At 48.9% G+C, this 16,813-nt stretch overlaps 1 protein-coding gene and 1 non-coding gene across 3 annotated transcripts in view; both read left to right on the top strand.

The window, feature by feature from the left end:
• Positions 1–16,813, top strand: part of Kcnq1 (potassium voltage-gated channel subfamily Q member 1) — a 390,510-nt gene that overhangs the window by 353,598 nt on the left and 20,099 nt on the right. The window lies entirely within an intron of this gene.
• Positions 7,036–7,197, top strand: LOC123457986. The gene has a single exon (XR_006635328.1). It is a non-coding gene; the product is annotated as a U1 spliceosomal RNA (small nuclear RNA).

Here is a 16,813-nt window from a genome sequence, read left to right on the forward strand (position 1 = left end):
TTTGAGACAGGATCTCTGGCTGAACTCAGAGCTCGCCCATTTGACTAGCCAAGCTGGCCAACAGACCCCATGGATCTTCCTGCCTCTGCCTCCCCAGTGCTGGGATTATAGATAGGCATGTGCTGCCACATCTGGCATTTATGTGGGTGCTGGGGATCCAAACTCAGCTCCCTGTGCTTGTGCACATTGCCCATTGAGTCATCTGCCCAGCCTCCATGTTTTATTAAGCAGGACAAAAAAAAATCTCTTTTTATTTTTTTGGAACATTGTAGCATGCTCGCATCTCAACCTGGTCATCCTGGCTTCACTCTTCCTGGCGTCCATAATCCCAGAAAACTATTGTGAGGGGCTTCTCCATTCCCCACGTTAAGCTTGCGTCTAACCGACAGGCATCGTGTGGTAGGTGACTATCCTACCCACCTCTCTCCCAAGCCCGAGGGTCACCTAAAGAGTAATGCCAGCCGTTTAGCTTATACACTACCTCAGCCACATGGAGCTTGCTCGCTTCCATGAAAGAACAGACACATGTCTGCTAACCACAGCCTGATCCCAAGAAGTGGCTCTCCCCTTCCCCTCTAGAACCTGACCCAAAGGGACATCAAATCCCAAGGTTGACAGGCAGTCTCAGAACAACCAAGTCCAGTGACCCCCAGGATATCCCAGAAGCAGCCTGGTCCCATCCAACGTGTGGCTCAGGCTCATGGCTCAGCCCCCCACCACACCACGGACTCCACAGACATGCCTTTCCAAGGGTTAATGCACAAACCCTTGGCACCGGTGCGTTTGCATTTGAGATGAAACGTTTGTGCAGGCGCCCCGGTGCCAGCATTTTTGTGGTCACAGTCAGATGTTTTTAACTACGTTGGACAGAACCCACGACGGCTCTTTCCGTGGCTTCAGCCAGTTTCTGAATGCTACCTTAAAGCCCCGTTACACCCCAGGACAAGGACCATAACAGTACCCATCTCCCCTGGCTTTGCACAAATGCAGATGTCCCCAGAAAGAAGCTGGCAGGCAGGGAAGATGAGCCAGGAGTCCGCATTCCTGTCAGTTCTGTGGAAAACCAGGTTCCGTCTGGGTTCCCGGCACCTGGGACGGCCGCCTTCGGAAGGCTCGGCCGATGGCTGTGGCTTGTGGCACCCTGGGCACTGACAGGGCTGTCCTCACTCCACAAAGCCGTGGGGCCACCCAGAGCCAGCAGGGCTATAGACATAGACCCAACCTGGGCCTCTTCCCTTCTGGGGCCCCTCCTAGGGCTCAGCCCTTCCTCCCTGGCAAGAGCCAAGCAGTAGACTTAACCAAATCCCTGAGTCGTTTCTGGACTCAGAGTCTATGGTTCCAAAACCTCCATAGAAATCTCCCTCCGCAGTCCTGCTCCCCGGCCTTGTACCAGTGTTGCCTGTTTACACACCAAAGGCCCTGAGGAGGCCTGTAGTTAAAGCAGCAGCTCCCAAACTAACTTTCCTCTCCACATTTCTTTCCTTTTTCTGATAGAATATGCATTGACACCTAAAACCCATCTTCCCAATAGGAAGCGGCAAAACTAAAAACAACAGCCACTGTCCTATCTATATCCCACAGTCCCCTCCAGGCCCAGCACATCTGGGATGGCTCCCAGAACCTGCCCCACTCTACCCTCCTCCAGAATCCTAGGTAGGATGAGTCTGTCTGCCTTTTTATAGGAGCCAGTTGGCTGAGCATGTGAGTCAGAAATAGCATCCTTGGGCTGGAGAGATGGCTTCGCGGTTCTGCAATTGCCTGCAAAGCCTAAGGACCCAGGTTCGATTCCCCAGTACCCACATAAGCCAGATGCACAAGGGGGCACATGTGTCTGGAGTTCATTTGCAGTGGCTAGAGGATCTGGCTCTGGCATGTCCATTCTTTCTCTCTCTCTCTCTCTTTCTCTATCAAAATGGATAAATAAAAATAAATATTTAAATAAACTCAGTGTTATTTAAAAAAAGAGAGAGAAAAACAGCCTCCTTGGGACCTTATGTCATTTGTGGGCACACACATTTCTCTCTTGTGGGCTCTGGACACTGCACCAACCTTAGCACATGCTCAGAGGCAGGCTGCATCCCATGTTCCTAGAGACGCCATCCCAGTGTTTGCAAAGGGTTTCATGGGTAAGGTGTTTGTCACGCAAGCATGAGGACTTGAGTTCAGATTCCTAACATGCACATAGCATCTAGGTTATATGGCGGCACATAGCTGTAATCCCAGCACTGGGGAAGTAAGGGTAGGAAGATCCCTGGACCTTGCTGGCTAGCTAGTCTAGCCAAATTAATGATCTCAAGGTTCAGGGAGAGTCACAGTCTCCAAAGAATAAGGTGGTCAAGTGATCAAGGAACATACTTGATGTCAACTTCCAGCCTCCACACACATGCACCTACACACACACACACACACACACACACACACACACATGAATATACACGGATACATGCATGCATTCCACACTTGCAAAAAATTAAAAGTAAAGACAAAGAGGCCTTTCTCAGATGGGACAATGGAGACAGGATACTTTGATACATGTCACCACATGCCTGGGCCACTTGACTTGGCCATCCCAGCAAGCGGGCCGAGAGAGTGCCCCCTTTGTCCCTTCTCCTACACAGATGTCGTGTGCCCGCAACTGAGAGGCTGGTCCCCCCGGAATGCAGTCCTCCCTGCTCCCAGTTGTTCCCTCTCAGCTCAGCTGCTGCGTCCCCAGGCCTCCCACCTGTCATGTCCTCAGCACCAGCTGCCCAGAGCCCCTGTACTCGGGCACAAGCAGATCACCAGTCCTTCTCCCAACCAGCCAGGCCTGCTGTCAGCTGCTGGCCTGGCCCCCTACCTCTCCCTGACAGGTGTCCCCACAACTGTTGTGGGACTGTGTGTCTTGTCTGCTCTTCCATTGTCCCGGGTTCCCACAGTAGTATCAAGTGGGCAGGCCATTTGGTACTTTGGAAAGAGGTAGCACAGGGTGTCCTGCTCACCCTGTGGCAGTTACTGGCCCTGGAGACCCCCAACCTTCTCAGGACCCAGCTCCAGGCTAGAATAGACCAGGCCTTCCTGCCCCTTTCAAAGACCTACCCTTTGGGGTTCCTGGAGTGTCCTTTCCTGAGCCCTATCCAGCCATTGTCCTCTTTCTTCACCCAGCTTCATTCACATAAACACCCTCATTCCCCAAACTCCCCATAACAGGGGTAAACTAGGCTGTAGAGATCTTCCAGGAGGACAGGCTAATCAAGAGACAAAAAATAAGCAAGGTTGTTTCACAGTGGCAAGCAATGGCTGCTATGTGGCTGGCATATGCTGGATTGTAGGTGAGGAAGGCAACCCAGTGTATGGCAAGGTCAAAGCCCCCACTGCTGAGATCTGTGACTGGGCTGGGATGGAGACACTCATCACCCACCACCTCTCAAATGGGATGTGAGCCACTGAAGCACACCAAAAACAGGTGACAGGAGCTGGAGCCTACCGGACATGGAAGCTTCCTTGTGTTCCCAAGAGGACTCCTTCCCCAGCCTGTCAGTTACATGTGTTTTTAGCAATTGGGGGTGTATTCTGAGAAGCACATTGTTGGGCAATTCCATTGCTATGTGAACTTCAAAGTGTTTTCCTACTCAAACCAAGATAACTGTGGGATCACTAGGTGATAAAGAGTAGGGGACATGACTACACAGGCACTCTGTCATTGCTAAAACAGGACTGAAGGCTGTGGCTTGAATGGAAAATGCTCCCCATAGTCTCATGTGTTTTAACACTTGCTCTCCAGCTCATGTTTGTTTGAGAAAGTTGTAGAACCTTTAGGAGGCAGAGCCCTGCTGAGGGAAGTGTCTTGCTGGAAGTGGGTTTTGAGGTGTTACAGCCCAGCTTCTCCCTGCTGATGTGAAGGTGTGATGCTGGCTTTCTGCTCCTGCCATGCCTTCCTCTTCATGATAGTCCTTGAAATTGTAAACACCCCCACCCACCCCCCAAAAAAAACCCTTCCCTCCCATAAGTTACTTCTGGCTGGGTATTTCATCCCAACAGTGAAAAAGTAACTGATATAAGCTGTCAGGTCCATTTGCTGGTATATCTTTCAGAATTTATGTTCATACCTCATTTGGGACTATAATATTCTTGTGTTCCTTTGTCCAGGTTGGTTTGAGTTGAACACCACATTCCTAACTTGGCCTTTACTCTGGAGCATCCATTGTATGGATAGGACCTGCTTTTCGAAAATATCATTAGCTGGGAAGGAGAGATAGATTAGTGGATAAAGTACATGCCTGCGAAGCCTAAAGACCCAGGTTCGACTCTCCAGGTCCCACACAAGACAGATGCACATGGTGGCACATACATATGCATCTGGAGTTCATTTGCAGTGGCTAGAGACCCTGGCATGCCCATTCATATTCTCTCTCTCTCTCTCTCTCTCTCTCTCTCTCTCTCTCTCTCTCTCTCCTTCTCTCTCATAAATAAATAAATAAATAAAAATAAAATCTTTTAAAAAAGAAAGAAAATATCATTAGCCATCACCCCAAAATCTGGGGAAAAAACCCTCTACAGGCAGGTAGGTGGCAAACACTCCAGTTTCTCCACATTTAGCATGTTCTACCCTGAATTTTACCCATCATGCTATGCTTTTTTTAATATTTTGATTTATTTATTTTTTTGCAAGGAAAAAAAGAGTATGGATGTACCAGGACTTCTTGTTACTGCGAACAAACTCCAGATGCATGCGCCACTTTGTGCAGCTGGCTATATGTGGGTACTGGGGAAATGAGCCCAGGACAGCAAGCTTTGCAAGCAAATGCCTTTAATCACTTTCCATCTTTCCAACCAGTGTTTTCAATTTTATTCATGTAAAAATATGTATTGGTTCCAAGTGTGGTATGGCATACAGGCAATTCCAGCATGTGGGATAGTGAGGCAGGAATATCAGGAATTCAAGACCAGCCTGAGCTACAGAGTGAGGCCCTATCTCAAAAAAAAAAAAAAAGAAATACAAATTAAAAGCATAGTCACCTCTGCATCCCTCTGCATCTGTAGTTATTGTTCTCTTTTAATTCCTAATTCTGTACTTGTTGCCGTTCTTGCTCATGCATTTCATTGACTCTTCAGTCAGCCAACACTTTATTTTATTGATCAATTCCACTTTCATAATTTTCAAATTTTGCTAATATCCCCCTATAGCTTGATCAATTCCTCCCTTGTTCTTTCTTTGTATTTATTTGGGTGTTTGATTTCTTCTTCTTCTTGAGTTGAAAACTTGGAGCATTCATTTTCAGCCTTTCTGATTTTCTGAAGCTGCTATAAATATTCCTCTGAGTGTCCCTTTGACTGCATCTCCCAAGTTTGGGTATGTCACACTGTCACTGTGATCCCATTCTAAGGTAGTGTCATTGCCATATCACTTCCACTTTCATCAGAATGGTATTTAGAAAAGTACATTGAAATTCTAGGCATGCCCGTTGGTTGTTCTTTTTCAATTTTAAATCAACATGCAGATGTTTTTGAAGTGTATGGATTTTCCTCAGAAGTCTAAAACTGTCGTTTTATGACCTTCTCCCCTACATGTGGCAGCTCTATCTTCCTATGCAGGGAGTTAAGCTTGCCAATGAGTCACTGGGCTCCTCAACTTCCTTACCGAGTTTATTTGTTTATCTCCCCTGCTGTGATGTTGGTTTCTGAGACAGGGATGTGAAAGATCCCAGGAATATGTGGATTCCTTGATTTATGAGTTTTGTTTGATTTTTCTTCCTGCCCTTCAAGTCTGGATACATGTCCTTTCCCTGTGGAGTCAACACCTCTTCCCACTCTCATCTTGCTCCCCTCTGGAATGCCTCCTACGGAGTCTGGACACCCCTGTTCCATTCCCAGGCGTTCCACTCCTTGTCTCCTCCTCCATCTTTATCCACATGTCCTCTGGAGCTTCTGCACCCGGGCCCACCCATATCCAGGGACCTCCTTTGGCCACCCCAACAGCAGAGTCCCTAGGCTCTGTGCCTGCTATGCATAGTGACCACCACTCTCTCAGAAGGCTAAGCAAATCAGCGCCTACCCACTGTCTTCAGGACGCACTCTCCCCTTGGGCGAGGCTTTTGCCCCTCAGAGTAGAGCAGATAGGCCTAGATGCCTCGCCCAGCTAGGGGCTGAGCTCCGTGCTTCTGCAGTGCCATGGCTGGCGCTGGAACAGCGTGGTTCTTTACAAAGCCTGCTTCCTCCCTGCTCAGTACAGAGGACACAGTATGCACAAAGGCTAGCAAGAGGGTGGAAACGTGACCAAGGCCTAAAGACTTAAAAAAAAAAAAAAAAATCTATCGACACGAAAGTCCTTACAAGAAGAAGCCTAAGGTCAGAGCCAGGAAGAAGATGGATGCTGGAGCAGAGCCCAGGGAGGGAGGGAGTATGGGCTGCTGGTGTGGAAGATGGAGGAGGGACCGTGTTCCAAGGATGCAGATGACTCTGGACACTGGAAAAGACTGGAACACACTTGCCCCGGAACCACTGAGAAGTAGCCAGACCTAACAACATGAAATTCTGGATCCCTAGAACTGGAAGAGGGCTGAGTGTATGCCCCTAATGTTGTGGTGACTTCTTAAGAAAGCTGAGGGACTGAGACCGACACAGGGTAGCTAACAAGAGAACTGAGCCTGCCTCCTGGGGCTTTCCTCTTGGAGGCAGTGTGAGGAACTGAGCATCATTTGCTTAGAATCACAGGAAGTACCATTCGGAGTGTTGAAGCATGCCCAACAGGCTGTGAAGCCATCTAGGAAGCAAGCAGTAGTACCTAGGAAAGTGCCTTATGAGCTTAACACCAAAGGGGGTGTATTAAGTGGGGAGATGGAGGAAGCCCTCCAGACCGGGAGGTAGCATATGCAAAGGTCCTGGGGCCGAAAGGAATGAGCCTGGTTTGTGAAGCTGAGTCAGAGTCGAGGACTGAGAGTGGAATGAGGGAAGTTAGAGTGCTAGGCAGGGGCTATCCTGGACACACGGAGGAGTCCCAAAAGACAGCAGGCCAGGGAATGATACGGGGGAGAAATGTGTCCTTATACGATCCTACTGATAGTACCTAGCAGAGGAGCTACCATGATCTCCAACATGGTTTCTCCAGGGCGAGGCTGGTCCGTTGCACTCCGGATGTGCTGACCCCTGCGGTTTCCCCAAATGCAGAAATTCAACTGCATAATTGGTGGCAGTGGAGGACTGCGTTTGCTCACTCTGCTAAAAACTTTTTAAAGCCGGACGTGGTGGCACATGCCTTTAATCCCAACACTTGGGAGGCAGAGGTAGGAGGATCACCGGTGAGCTCAAGGCCACCCTGAGACTACATAGTAAATATCAGGTCAGCCTGAACTAGAGTGAAATCCTACCTAAAAAAAAAACAAAAAACTTTTTAAGATGGGTGTGGTGGTGCACACCTTTAATCCAAGCACTAGGGAGGCAGAGGTAGAAGGATCATTGTGAGTTCGAAGCCAGCCAGAGACTACATAGTGAATTCGAGGTCAGCCTGGACTGGTGTGAGACCCTATCTTGAAGAAACAAAAAAGAAGTCTATACCCAGCCAAAGTATCTGTGAACTGTAAGAAGTCAACAAATGCATACTCTGTACGGGTAAATTTTCATTTTACGTCTTTCCTTAGAAGACTGTGGGGGATGGGCCCCAACAACTACTTCACAGCAAGGTCAGGCCAGGCCCAAGCCCATGCCCAAGGCCCACAGCCCACACAAAAGCGGGGAAGATACTGCAGATGAGGCTGTGCAGAACAAGGCAATGAGAAATGCTAAGGAACAGACCAAGAGGAAGCTTTGTGTTGGGACAGAAGAGACCAGCACCACAGCCAGTCCATGGGTATCCAGCATGGCAGAGCACTTCCTCGGCGGAGAACTTGCCATGCAGTAGAGACTAGTGAAAGAGCTCAAGCTTCACCACGCATGGTGGCATACACCTTCAGTCCCAGCACTGGGGAGGCTAAGGTGGGAGGATCACCAAGGCCAACTAGAGGCTACAGAGTGGGTTTTAGCTCAGCCTAGGCTTGAGTCAGATCCTACCTCAGAAAAATAAATTTTAAAAAAAAAAAGAGTTCAAGCTTCACTTTGCCCAGAAGGAAGGATATAAAAGGGGTCTCAGGACTAATAATCAAGGCATTCTATGCTCTAGTCCATGAGGAGGTAAGAAGAGGGTGCCCAGGAGAGGACTAGAGGGTAGGCTGGGAGGAATGTTTGCTATTGTAAGTTTAGAGCAAGTGTCACTATAATGGCACATAGTCTCACACGTGTACACAACTGCACGCAAAACTATGCCCTCATGCACAGTTCCACACACACACTCAGCACAGATTCATGCTCATACACGACACTCAAAAGCACACACTCAGGAGCTGGAGAGATGGCTTAGCGGTTAAGGCGTTTGTCTGAAAAGCCAAAGGACCCTGGTTTGATTCTCCAGGACCCACATCAGCCAGATGCACAAGGGGGTGCACCCATCTGGAGTTCATTTGCAGTGTCTAAAGGCCCTGGCACACCCATATTCATTCTTTCTCTCTCTCTCTCTCTCTCTCTCTCTCTCTCTCTCTCTCTCTCTCTCTCTCTCTCTCTCCCTCTCCCTCTCCCTCTCCCTTTCCCTCTTTCTCACTCTCAAATAAATAAATAAAGTACTTTTTTTAAAAAAGCACACACACTCAAGGACATACAATTCCTTTCCAACAAGACCCACTCCTTAACTGAAACACAATGTTGATGGGGCCCCCGTATAAGTGGAAGGTGGGAGAGCTGGTCCTAGACGGGTGATAGAGGCAAGGATAGGGGCCCCAAAGAGACTGCTGTCATCACAGAGCCCCCACACATGCAAGGTGAAGGTTGGTTACAAGATTTTGCCAGGCAGGAGCAAAAGGACAGGGTGGTTGCACAGCCATGTCACCCCCATCCTGGGCTGGGCACTTAGGGTGTGAGGCTTGGGGAGACCATCGGAGCATGAAAGTGGACTTTTGGGCTGTCATGGGAACCTGAGGTCTGTGGACTCCTGCAAGAGGCTCCAGGAGAGGGGTACACAGGAAGAGAGCAGAGAAGAGCTGGTGAGAGAGGCCAGGTGGCAGGACAGGAAGGGTGTTGAGAAGCTGCCACATCCAGATACCTCGGGGGTTGGGGGACGTTTCAATAAGGGGACCAGAAGGTAAGGGCTTAGGTGCCCACTGTGTTCTATCTCAATGCTGTATCCATTCTGCCCTCCAAGACAAGAGCCAGTGCTCACCCCCCAAGCCTCCAGAGCTAGGTGAAGAGAAGCTACCCAGGGAGGGCAGCAGCCACAGGGCCACCTCTGTATGGCTGGTAATGGCGTGCTCACCTCAGCATGCCCAGGATTCCCCCATGCCCAGAGATTAGACCACGGAGGACAGGGAGAGAGGGAGACTCTACTTCCTCAAGTGGAGCTGGACTGGACACTTGAACTAGACCTCAGACTCTTCCGCCTCTCGGCTGCCAGGGGAAGGCCAAAGGAGGATCCTCCTGGAACCCAAACCTTCCTGACCTGAGCCTGCTCTGCTCAGCATCCTTCCAGGAAAATAGGCAGGTTTCCTCTGCAACTGTCCCAGCTAAGGGCCAGGAGAGCAGGCACGAAAGGATGGCAGAAGCACCCACCAGCCTTCACCAGCCAGTGCCCCCACAGCCTCTGCTACCCGGACATCCCTCCCAGGAGCCTGGCACCACCTCATGGATGCTTGCTTCTTCGGGTTAAATGTTGTCCCATTGTCCTCGGCAAATATTCTCTGAATGTCTGCTATGTGCTCCGGGAACACGGGAAAGGGGGGGAGTATGTAGCTCAGCCCTTAAGGAAGTCATGTACAGTGAGCCATGGACAGTAAACAGACTATGAATTATCTTCAGCAGGCCTGCCGAGGCGAGGGGGGAACGCACCCAGAGCAGCCATTCACACTCCGGTATGAATGAGTGCCTCTGGGTCTCTGCTCGGTAACAGACGAGACTAGGGTGGCCTCCTGCTCCAGGGACTGGGACAAGGGTAGAGATGAGAGCAGAGAGAGGGGCAGGGCAACTCCCTCCTCCCTGTAGATGTTTCATCAGAATCCCGATTTCCTCAGCTCCATCCCTAGGACCCATGGGAGTCCCTCTGTCAGACCCTGCCCCCACCTCACCCTGGTTTCAGCCCCTCCTGCAGCCCTGTCCCCTCTCACCGAGGCCTCACCCTCCCCACCATCCTGGAAACGATTTTGTTGTCTGCAGAGATTACGTGTAACTGACTGTGAGTTATAAGTCTCCGGAGCGAGCGCGCAGCCTGTTACCTAACCAGGCCCGGCTCATGCCAATGTCTTGAGTAATTTTTTTGAGGAGGGGGGGGCTGCAGCCTGGGGCCGAACCTCTCCAAGGGAGTGCTGTTGTTTCCCGTGTCAGCTGCATTTTAAGGCTACATTTCATTTCAGCAGTGACTTGGACAGAAAACTGCAGAGATGGGATGGGGTGGAGGGTGCCTTAACCCTTTGAGCCCTGTCTAACGGCACAGCAGGGCAGCCTGGCAGAGAGCAGGCCTGTCGAGGGTCAGAACCCGAGGCCAGGCCCGGCAGCCACCACTTGGCAGAGTGGATGGAAACCACCCAGTGGTTCCACGCAGACGGTCACGGAAACTTGGGCAAGCTGTGGACAGGCCCCGCCAGCAGCCAGCATCTGAGCCCTTCCTCCCTCTCCTCCTGCCTTTCCTTCCTCCTCCTCCTCCTCCTCCTCCTCCTCCTCCTGTTCTCACCTGAAAACCCACAGACCAGTGCAGAAATGCTGTGCAGGAGTGAGACATGGAGGGTTCAACAGAAGGGGTGTGTCTACTCCAACCCTAGGCTAGCACAGACTCTGGGGAGAACCCACAGCCTACTTCCTGCTGGTACTGTAGCCAAAGAAGAACAGTGGGTGCCACCCAATGGCATGAGGAGAGTGTCTGTCAGAGCCACTGGGTTGGGACATTGGGTGTCAGAGCAACAAAGTCCAAGGTCAGGGAGGAAGAAACAGGGTGGGTGCCAGTGAGCAGTGGGTGACATGACAAGCAGCCTCTTGAGGATTCTAGGCTTTTTGGAGTCAGCCACAGGCAAGATTTTTTTTGGGGGGGGGGCTTTGTTTTGTTTTATTTGTTGTTGTTGTTATTTTTTTGTTTTTTGGTGGTGCATGCCTTTACTTGATCTATTTATTTATTTATTTTTATTGACAATTTCCATGATTGTAAACAATATCCCATGGTAATTCCCTCCCTCCCCCCACTTTCCCCTTTGAAACTCTACTCTCCATCATGTCCCCTCCCCCTCTCAATAAGTCTCTTTTATTTTGATGTCATGATCTTTTCCTCCCATTATGATGGTCTTGTGTAGGCACTGTCAGGCGCTGTGAAATCATGGGTATCCAGGCCATTTTGTGTCCGGAGAAGCACGTTGTAAGGAGTCCTACCCTTCCTTTGGCTCTTACATTCTTTCCACCACTTCTTCCGCAATGGACTCTGAGCTTTTGAAAGTGTGATAGAGATATTGCAGTGGTGAGCACTCCTCTGTCACTTGTTCTCAGCACCATGATGCCTTCTGAGTCATTCTAAGGTCATTGCTATCTGAAAAGAGAAGCTTCTCTAACCAAAAGTGAGAGTAGCATTATATGGGTATGAACATTAAGACAAGTGCTTACTGGGCAGTTTGGTGAGCACAGCGTATACATTTAGCCAGACACCAGCAGACGTTACACCCCTAGGGCTTATGACTACCCCTGTTGTAGGTTTTCGGTATCAGGGATATATTCCCTCCCATGGAGCGGGCCTCCAGTCAAATTAGAGTCAGTTGTTTCCCCCATGACAGATGTGCCACTATTGCATCCATTGGCTCATTTGATCTGGCTGGCCAAATATAAGGCTTGCAGTGTTCACTGCTGAGTATCTTCACTGGTGATTTCTCTTTCTCCCATTGAATTGCATGAAGCATGGCTTTTTCCAGCTTTCTTTCAGCTGCTCTACATGGAGGAGGTTTTCAGCTCAGTTCCAGCAGGATTTCTCAGTGGCCTTGCAGCCCAAGTATGTGGAGTCTTCAGCAAGAGGCTCTTACCATCTATTCCTGGTGGGAAACCAAGGGCCTCAGCAATGGCCTATAATGTTTTGGGGATATCAGGGACTTCCCCAGCCAACAACTCACTGGAAGGTATCCCATCTAAGGCACTAAAAATTTTCTAATAGCAATCTATGACTCCTGCATGTTCCATTGTCCAAAAAAGTAAGTTTCCATATGACTTATTTATATTTTCTTAGATTTTGATTAGCCCTCCCTCCACCTTTCCTTTACGCAATCTCTTCCCCTGACCTCACTTAGGCCTTTTCACTCCCATTAATCTGTTCTTCTACTTACATATATACAATACCATCCTATTAAGTCCTCCCCCCCCCACTTTCTATTCACTTTATATCTCCTTTCTAGCTTAGTGGCCTCTGCTACTGAGTTTTCTTCCTACTCACACAGAAGCCCAATCATTTATAGCTAGGAGTCATAGAGGCCTACATGCAGGAATTTTAAAACATATTTTATTTATTTATTTGAGAAAGAGAGAGGAATAGACAGAACAGGTACACCAGGGTCTCTAGCCACTGCAAATGAAGTTCAGAGTCATGTGCCACCTTATGTATCTGGCTCATGTGGGTACCAGGGAATCAAACCTGGGTCCTTAGGCTTCACAGACAAGCACCATAACCACTAAGCCATCTCTCCCATCCTACATGCAGGTATTTCAAACAGAATGTAGAACTGGATGGGTCCCAAGAGCGGGCTGAACAGTTATGGAGTTAGCTGTGTCATAGGGAAGGCGTTGGTCCAGCTGTTGCCAAGACAATGATGATGGGGTGTCCCCATCCAAAGCACTTTCTCCACCTGTGGTGTCTCCGTCTTACAAAAGCACCATGTGCCTGGCACAGCAGCCAGCTTTGAGATTGCCTCTCTGTCTGTTTCTCTGCCCCACGGCCTCCCATGGCTGCTCCTGAAGTTGCATCACATCTGCAGTCCAATTGCAGGAAAGAAAACAGGACTTGAAGGGCAGCCCCTGACCTCATTTAGCTCCACACACAAGCTTCCTGATCAGCTTTCCTTCTAGCCACCGGCCAGGAGGTGACACACACCCAGTCATTGGGAGGAAGGACCCCAGGGGACAAAGTCCCTGTATCAGGTAAACAAGCCAGTAGTTCAAGGTTCCGTTGCTAAAGGAAAAAGTAGCCATGTCTTTGAAGGCAAATCCCATGTGGCTCAGGGGGAAAGAACTCTAATGGGAATTGGGTGTTGCAAAGAAGGAGGGGGGAGGAGACAAGGACCCTTCAGTGGCTAGGTGGGTATCAACCACTGTTCTTCTTTGCCTGGAGCACCAGGTAGAAGGGGATTGTGGAACCTCCCTAGTACCTAAAGCCCTGGTTCAGGGATGAAGCAAGACTGTGAACCCCAGATATACCCCAAACCTGTGTGGCCCTCTGCGCCCCTCTCTGTTTAGCCCACTGTTCTCTGGGATGAGGAGGTCAAGGTTAACAGGCTCTCTGCAGGGTTCAGTTTGGGCTGTCAAAGCTGAGGCACCTCTGAGATCCCAAAGTGGTAAGGTCAGGCACAGAGAACTCTGTGACTCAGTCAGGCCTGAAGGGATAAGCTGACATCACTTGACAGGGTGAGGCTGGTAGCCAAGGTATACCCACTGGCCAGGGTGCAAGAGAAGGACTGACGTGGGGAGAGCCACTATTCAGTGGTCATGGAGGGGACAAGGGTTGGTAGCCTATGTGGAGGAATGAGAACCAGGGAATGTCAGTCCTGGGATCTGAGGATGAAGAGGGAGAAACCCAAAGGCAACTCGACCCCAGGAAAAACAAAGGGCTATAACCATAAAAGGCCTTGTAACTGCTGACACTGAGCCCTGCTCATTCTGTCCCCACAAAAAATGGCAGCAGGGGCACCGAAGGCAGAAATCCATGGTAAAAGTCAATAAGGAAAGAGAGAGGGAGAAAAGACAAGAGTAAAGAAAGAGATTGGGCCGATCATGGTGGCACAAACCTTTAACCCCAGCACTAGGGAGGTAGAAGTAGGAGGATCACCATGAGTTCGAGGCCACCCTGAGACTGCATAGTGAATTCCAGGTCAGCCTAGGCTAGAGCAAGACCCTACCTCAAAAAACTAAAAAAAAAAAACTGGGAGCTGGAGAGATGGCTTAGCAGTTAAGCACTTGCCTGTGAAGCCTAAGGACCCCAGTTCAAGGCTTGATTCCCCAGGACCCACGTTAGCCAGATGCACAAGGGGGCGCACGCATCTGGAGTTCGTCTGCTGTGGCTGGAGGCCCTGGAGCACCCATTCTCTCCCTCCCTCCCTCCCTCCCCCCCTCCTCTCTCTCTCTTTCTCTCTCTCCCCCTCTTTCTCTCTCTCTCTGTCACTCTCAAATAAATAAAAATAAATAAAATATTTTTTTTTTAAAAAAAGAAAGCAATTGGAAGGCAGGAACTCCAGTGAAGATGGCCCTCGAGTACAGAGGTAGATTTCAACCCTGCAGGGAGGGCCACCACCAAGGACAGACCATCTCCGAACCAAGTCTCCAGAAAGGGCTTGATGCCGAGGGAGGGCAGGGCCACAAAGAGAAGGTTTCTACTGACTCTTGGCCTACGTGGCAGGGGTTCCCCTAGTGTCCCGCCCTGCTGCCTGACCACCAGCCTAGCCTTCTGGCTAGGGTCTGGGGAAGCCAAACCTGAGGAGGTCCAAACTTAGGGACACTGGAAAAGTTGTGGGTGGAGCTGGCAGCGCTATATCAAAAAAAAAAAAAAAAAAAAGGTGGGGGACAGGCTCACTGAACACTTCTTTGTGCTGAAAAGTCAACTCCTAGAATGTTCCATCCATTCCTATTGTGGTTTCTGAATGTCCATGATAGAACAGACAGCCTGCATTTCCAGAGAGAACACACAGAACGTCCAGAATCAAAATGGTGTCAACACTTCTCAACAGTCATTCAGGAAGCGAGCACGTAATGGAAACCTGCCTTCAAATCTCCAAGGGAAAAGGTTATTTTCAATCTAGAATTCTATGTTGTGTCAGACTCTCAAGTATGACAGGAGAATGAAGAGATACACAAACATGCACGGTCAAAAATTTTATCTTCAACATACCTTTTCTCATAAAATTACCTGGGGATATACTCTGAAAAACATGAAAGTAAAAACGAGGAAGAGAGAAACATGGAAGGTATGAACCAAGGGTGATCTAATTCCCAAAAATTGTTTATCAGGTAGCAGGACTAGAAAAACAACTAGCCCTGCTAGGGTTTCAAGAGAAGAAAGAGAGAGAGGGGGAGGGAGGGAGGGAGGGAGGAAGAGACCAAACCATTACCAGTATTCTCAACAAGATAAATGGAAGTTTTACAACTCTTACAGAAAGTTCAATAATAGATAAGTTGTATTCAGAGCTCACAATGGTTGGCATTATTACCTGCCCAAGATCTGCACAAGATTGGGCCCACCAACCTCTGTCATGGGTGGTAGAGCAGCTTGGGAGGCCCCCACCCCTCCCTGAATATTACTGGTAGTTAGTGGCTGCTGGAGAAGACATTGTCTTCAGGGGTGTAGCCATTAACAAGTTGTCTGCGCTAAGGTAAATAATACCCCACACACACACTTATGTCCATGCACAATCCTAATTAAACTCAGTGGATCGCACACACTCATATGCACACATACACACGCGAACACATCAAAGTAGAAGAGGGATTAGTTGAGAATTAGAAGGAGTTCAGTGAGAAAGTAATGGGAGCCGAATATAGTCAAAATATATTAGGTACATAGATAAAAAATAATGACAAATTTTTATAGAGAACATTAATATGAAGATATACAACAATTTGATAATGTTCCCATCTCTTTCTCCTTTTGTCTCCTCTCCCTCATTCCCAATCCCTGAGGACCCTCCTCTTTCAAGGCAGCCCTTCCTCTATTGTGCTGTCTGCTTCTCTTTGTCCTCCTCCATCCTCCATGTTAAAATGCTGATTGACTTAGAACCATGTTGATTTTACAGGGGTACCAGTCACTACTATGAGGTCATAAATGCACCAGTCAGTTCATGTCAGGAAGAAAGTGCCCTAAAACATCCCCATGCATCCTGTGGTTCATAGATTCTTTCCATCCCACTCATCCACAATGTCTCGTGATCCTTGGAGGGTATGGTAGAAATTTCTAGTGTTGAGCTCTCCACATCTTCTGATTTTCTTCTTTTTAAATTTTTTTTTATTGACAACTTCCATAATTGTAGATGATGAACCATAATTCCCTCCCCACCACTTTTCCCTTCGCAACTCCACTCTCCATCATATCCCCTCCCCCCTCAATCAGTCTTTTATTTTGATGTCATGATCTTTTCCTCCTATTCTGATGGTCTTGTGTAGGTAGTGTCAGGCACTGAGAGGTCATGGATATCCAGGCCATTTTGTGTCTGGAAGAGTATATTGTAAAGAGTCCTGCCCTTCCTTTGGCTCTTACATTCTTTCCACCACCTATTCCTCAATGGACCCTGAGCCTTGGAAGGTGTGATAGAGATATTTCAGTGGTGAGCACTCCTCTGTCACTTCTTCTCAGCACCCTGATGCCTTCTGAGTCATCCCAAGGTCACTGCCATCTGAAAAGAGAAGGTGTTCTAACCAAAAGTGAGAATAGCATTGATATATGGATATGAACATTAAGGCAAGTGCTTACCAGGTAGTTTGGTGAACATAATATAAGCATTTAGCCACCTACTAGCAGGCATTGCACCCCTAGGGTTCATGACTTCTCCTGACATAGGTTTTCAGTATCAGGCATGTATTCCCTCCCAAGGAGTGGGCC

This window comes from Jaculus jaculus, chromosome 1, assembly GCF_020740685.1.
Source record: "Jaculus jaculus isolate mJacJac1 chromosome 1, mJacJac1.mat.Y.cur, whole genome shotgun sequence".
Taxonomy (NCBI): domain Eukaryota; kingdom Metazoa; phylum Chordata; class Mammalia; order Rodentia; family Dipodidae; genus Jaculus; species Jaculus jaculus.